The sequence below is a fragment of the Sceloporus undulatus genome, chromosome 4 (genome assembly GCF_019175285.1).
Source record: "Sceloporus undulatus isolate JIND9_A2432 ecotype Alabama chromosome 4, SceUnd_v1.1, whole genome shotgun sequence".
NCBI lineage: Eukaryota > Metazoa > Chordata > Lepidosauria > Squamata > Phrynosomatidae > Sceloporus > Sceloporus undulatus.
This window is the reverse complement of record NC_056525.1, coordinates 116,591,302-116,597,231: the sequence shown is the minus strand read 5'-3', so window position 1 is coordinate 116,597,231 and position 5,930 is coordinate 116,591,302. Positions and strand designations below refer to the sequence as shown.

At 47.4% G+C, this 5,930-nt stretch overlaps 1 protein-coding gene across 2 annotated transcripts in view; it reads right to left on the bottom strand.

Annotated features, from left to right (window-relative positions):
* The window catches only part of BRINP3 (BMP/retinoic acid inducible neural specific 3), a 316,730-nt gene that overhangs the window by 309,877 nt on the left and 923 nt on the right, over nucleotides 1–5,930 (bottom strand). The window contains exon 1 of one of the 2 annotated variants that reach the window (XM_042466361.1): nucleotides 3,193–3,803. The exons of the other annotated variant lie outside the window; for it this stretch is intronic. The gene's annotated coding sequence lies outside the window, so the exon portion shown is untranslated. Of the gene's footprint in view, nucleotides 1–3,192; nucleotides 3,804–5,930 lie in introns of those variants that run through there. 2 annotated transcript variants of the gene reach the window in all.

The window sequence follows — 5,930 nt, the reverse complement described above, 5'->3', positions numbered from 1 at the left end:
GCCCTTACCCAATCTCCCTTTCAACAAAGGTAATTTCATTTTGTGGTGGAGTCAACTGAAAAAGAAATGATGTAAAATAGTTGTGTGATGAAGTCATTCCCCAAAGAATGCAGTTCAAGGCTTAACAACATGAGTATGGAAAAGCAGCAACAAGGCTGGGTGGATGAATTTAACTGCTGGTACTTCTCCTCCTCTCATAATAAATAGAGGGGGACCCTCATTCTAGCCTTCTAGTTATGTTGCTTGCTTTGCATTTTGTCCCATCTCCATTCCATTTCCATCCCTCTTACCTGCACTGCTAGCAAAGATGTGAGGTTATCAACATGCCTCCAGTTGAACCAGACTCTGGGAAACCTCTTGATTTCACTAATTTGGATAAATTACTACAATGCTAGCTAACGTGCTTCAGGAAGCAAGTTTATACAGTGAAGCAATCTCCAATCTTCTTCATCTTGTAACACAATAAACTCACAGAATGACAGGTTCTCAAGCAGCCAAAGTAAAAAATTAAACTGGTGGAAGACAAGCCCCAAGCTTCCTTCTGATGGACACAAAACCAGGCACCCTGTCCTCCTCAAAGGCTCAACGCTGAAGCCTGAAGTGGACTCAAGCCATCTGAGATTTGAGTCTGCTATCTTCTGGCTGCACAACTGAGATACTCCTCAATGAGAACTTTCTCATACATGTGATGGTGCAAAGCAGCAGCAGTGATCCAATCTTTCCACCTGCCTCAACAGAAAGAAATTTGCACTACCTGTGCAAACATCTAGGAAGCCTCTTAGCTCCATATTCCTTAATCATTTACAATGCATTTCCCCATTTCCCATTGGCTTTGCTCTCAGTGCAATCCTATACAGTGGGACCTTTTTATCCGCTGGGGTTTGGTTTCAGGACCCCCCATGGATAACAAAATCTGTGGATGCTCAAGTCCATTTAAATATAATGGCAGAGCAAAATAGTGTTCCTTATATAAAATGGTAAAATCAAGGCTTGCTATTTGGAATGTATACTTTTCTGCAATATTGTCAATCCATGGATGATTGAAACCGTGGATAAAAATCCATGAATAAGGAGGGCTGACTGTACATAATTTTCTTATAATTCCCATATTTCCCCCAGAGCTCCCATAAGTGTAGTTAACCTAAAGCCACACAAAGAAGAACTGATGAACATTTCCCTAGATCTAAGAGTTGGTCTATGCCACCTGCTGTCTTTCTGTATGTGTGAATGGGCCATTGGTTGCTTTCCTTTAATCATGTCAAGATGCAATGTTTACGATGTATCCATTCACACATTCACTTCCCCAGAGCACTGAATGTGCATATGTGAATCAGGCCCAAGTATCCAGCAATTGAGAGGAGAGAAAATCGCCAGTGCAGCCTGTGTGAACCAGTTCTGTGAGGCAATGCTCAATTTTACACTCCTTCTCGCTCTCTCTCTTGGTCCTCACAACCCTGGGTGGATTATTTATCCCTCTGGTGACCATGACAATACAGAGAACTATTCCCTCAGTGGCAACTTAGGAAGATCATGTGAAGCCATCTTCTACCAGGTCACTCCATGGGTCATGTAGTTCCGCATTGTTTCACATTGATGTTTTCCAAGGTTAAAAGCCTTCCTTATCATGAGCCCTACTCGATCCAGATGATGTCAGAAAGAAAGATAACTACATTTATTGTCCAATGCAAGAAAGAGATCTTCTCATGTGTAATGTATGATCTACCACTGAGCATATGATCCACATTTCCCAGTCCAGTGTGATATGGAGCGATTGGATATGTTGGCCAGTCTGCAAGGTCTTGTCAAGGAACTTGACCACACTGTTTACAACATGCCAGGACAACCTCCTTGCAACTCAGGAGGACACCATCCTGCAATCCAGAGACGAACAGACCTCAAGCCCCCTCTGCACAAAATGGTTGTCAGGAATCACATGCACCCAGCCAGGTGAGCATGAAGAGGAAATAACATGCACAAATGGATAAAACCCACTCTTGGGGTTTCTCTCACCCCACTCATCCTTGATCGTCCCTCTTTCTCATGATAGGTTATCGACAACATTCTGCATTTCCCTGCAACCAGCAAGGAACTGAACCAGAGCCACTTTATCTTGCGAGAAAGGAAAAGTCACTGATTTTTTCCCCATGAGCTGCGTTTTAACTGATATTTGCAACACAAGAAACCGCCACAAAAATAAAAAATGACTAGCTCACTATCATCTTTCCTGCAGTGACTAAAGCAAGCCTAACTAACTGTCCAGTTAGTCCCTACATGAAAACTTCAAACACCAAAAGACTTGGAAAGAGTGGATGCAACAGAGGGGTTTCTGAACATCTTGTCGGCAGAAAGAAAGAAAGAAAGAAAGAAAGAAGAGGGTGGAAGAGGAGAGAAGAGGAACCACTACATCTGTCTGTCTGATTAAGATCATTCACTTTAAGCAGGATTTCTCCTTCCTCCCATTCTGTTCTGCACTGTCACCTCTTCCAAACCCAACAAGACACATGTTTTCTTTCTTTAAAAATCTCACTAGCTTCTGAACGATCCTTGGAGGAGGAGGAGAAGAGGGGGGGCTTTATTCCCTGAGTCATCTTTCCCAATTGACATTCCATCCCTAGAGGCATTTCCCCTGCTCACTAACCCCCACCCCCAGTAATAATATGTTAAAATATTAAATATTAAAAATGAAACGATAACACTTGGCTTGCGAAGCCTGCCTCTCTCTCCTTTGCAAATGCCCACTAAGGACGCCATCCATGGCATCGATTGATTGGCATCGGATGGGCAAGGGGAGCTTTTTTTCACATCCAACTTTGCGAGGCAGGGCATCTGACTCCTACTTCACACAGTCACACACATACGCTGAGGGTGACCAGACGTCCTCTTTTTCCCGGACAGGTCCTCCATGCATGATGCCCAGGAGGAATTTCAAACTGCCCTCCATTTCTTGAGCATGAATTGACATTTCTAGTAACATCAGGTTCTCTTTGGTCGTGTCCCTCTTTTTTTGGGCGGGGAGGGGATTGGTCCTCCTTTAAGATCAGGACATCTGGTCCCCCCTACCCCCCCCCCCCCCAAAAAAAGGAAAACCACTCTCAACTCACCCCCTCCATTTTGCCCTATCTCATCAAGATCCCCAAATTCTTTTCACTTTCTCCCCATCCATTGATGATCTTGAGAAGGATGGAAGCTTACCTCGACGGCTGGCCCGCGCCTGCCTTGCTCCGGAGTGACTCCCGCCTCAAAGTTTCTCTGGCTCCCGGATCCCCCATGAGTTGAGAGAGAGACAGGTTGAGAGAGAGAGAGAGAGAGAGGGCTGGGCTGCTGCGGTAGCCTCCGCTGCCGCCTCCTCGCAAGTGGGAGGATGAAGGGCTTTGGCGAATGGCACCAGTCCTGTCCTGCTTTGGGGGGGGGGGGGCTGCGATGGGTCTCAAGGAGGCTGGGGACACCGATCAGCCCCCCCACTCCCTTCAGCAAGGTGCCCTCTGACAGAGGGCAGAAGAGCTGGGAAGGACACCCCAAGGAGGATGGTGTTTTGGGAGGGGGGTGAGCTGGAGAAGACCCTTGTACTCCTCTTAATCCGGAGTGACCTCACTCTTAATCCGGAGTGACTCCCGATTGTGATCCCCGATGAGAGATCTGTTTTTTTTCTTTTCTTTTACATGAAGAAAGATTGATTTTGCTTGGATCTTGATCTCGGTGGCTCGACTAGGGCAGCGCAGATGGGTCCCTCTTCCAAGACAAGTCCTATTTCCAAGAGTGGGTTTGGGTCTCTCTCTCTGTGTGTCTGTCTGTCTCAATCTGGACACAGGAGGGAGGGAGCTGACGAGGATCTGACTAGTCTTGACGCCCGATCCCCCCTCTCTCTCATACACACACTCCAGGAAGGAATGACAAACGTCGCTAGTCCCTGTAGAAAGCCATTCGGTGACTAAAGGGTTTCCCTGTTGCTTAGTCTGGCTTCGAAGGCAAGGGATCCTGAGGATGGATCCCAGCACCGAGGGAGAGGGAGGGAAGGTGGAGTCCAGCCAAGAGATGGGGCGAGGGCTCTTCCCTGGCTGGGCTGACAGATTCCTACTCTTGAAGCCTTTAAAAAGGCTGTCAAGACGGATCTCTTCCGGCAGGCCTTTCCAGATTAACCCCCTCCCCCTTTCCACTGATTATTGATTACAGAGGCTGGATGGCCATCTGGCCTCGGGGATGCTTTCATTGAGAGTTCCTGCACGGCAGAATGGGGTTGGACTGGATGGCCCTTGGGGTCTCTTTCCAACTCTATCAACTCCACAAAAGATCTCTCGCCTCAAGTATTTTAATTCTGGATTCAATTTTATTACTATTTTTATTTTATTTTATTTTGTTTTATTTTATTGTGCTTTGTACAACCGCCCCAATACATAGGGAGAAGTGAGATATAAATAAAAAATATTATTATTATTATTATTATTATTACCCCGTGACAAGGATGGAGGGCTCCTATAGTGAGCAGAAGGCAGTGTCCTCTCCATCCCTCCATCTCACCCCAGTCACCCTCCCCAGAGAAAGGGAAAGAAAGGGAGGAGGGAGGGAGAGAGAGAGAGAGAAAAAAAGGAAGAAGGGAGAGAAAGAAAAAAGAGAGGGAGGGAGGGAGGGAAAGGGAAAGAAAGAAAGAAAAAAGAGCGAAATAGAGAGAGAGAGAGAGAGAGAGAGAAAGAAAGAAAGAAAGAAAGAAAGAAAGAAAGAAATGTTGGCTCTCCTTGCAGGTGGGAGAGAGGGCCACCGCTGGTGCGATCTGGCCTTTTCCCTCCTCATAGCCATCTCCGATGTGCCACAGGCCCTTGACAGCCCTCTTTCAAGACTTGCCCCCCCCCCCCGAGAGGGCTGCTCAGCTCTCCGCAACCACAACAGCCCTGTAAGGTAGACGGAGAGGAGGATGCCTAGGAGGGACTGGATCTGAGATTTTGCTCAGATCTTGTCACAAGGAACTGGGGGGGGGGGGCAAGAGGGAATGGTAGCATTGGGAAAGTCCACAAGAAAAGCACCAAGGCGTTGTGTGTCTCTGCCAAGGGCTGATGGCATGACATTCTAGCTGGTATATATAAAAAAAGACCGATCCCTGGCGTCTGCGCTGCACATGCTTGGGAAAGGTAGACAGTCTCGACCCGTTTTCATGCAGTGTATTTAAAAAGTAATAATGCAAGGAAAGGAATCCAGGAAAGTGAAGCTGAAAGGTTGAGACAGCCTGCGAGGAACAGGTGAGCTGCACGAAACTCCAGACAAAGAGAGGGCAGCCCCGTCTAAACGACCCTCTCCTTGAGGTCCCTATGATTCAAGAGTATCAGGGATCGGTGCAAAAACAAAGCCTGCTTTCCTCGAAGGTCCCTCCTGGGACTGATCCCCAGCACCTCTTTGAAGGACTGTAAGGTTTCCAAAGCTTGGATGCCCTCCAACATCACCAAGTTTCCAGTCACAGACACCCACTAGCGAAGGAGAGCTCAAACCCTGGTGTCAATTCTTTTCTCTGGGGGGATACCAAAGAGGCCATCCACCCTGACCCTCTTTTCCTCTCCTTTCTCTCTAGGCTTGGAAGGCCACCTGTGGAAACGCAGGGCTTCGGGGTCCTCACCACGGCCGGATCAGGTGGCTCAAGTGAGTGAGCCAGGGTTCAAAAGTCCCACCACCACCACCACCAGCAGCAGCACCAATTTACAAGACACTGGGGGAGAAGGGTGGGGGGATCAGAAGAAATGTAGACAGAAGCTCCCCCATGATACAACACACACACACACACACACACGTGCCCTCCTCCCTTTTTGGCGCAGTCCATGGAGGAATTAAGTTTGATCGCGGATGGAGATTGAGAGAGCCCTCTGAAGGAGTGAAACGTGAAACATCATAGGATGATGATGATGATGATGATGATGATGATGATGATGATGATGATGATGATGATGATG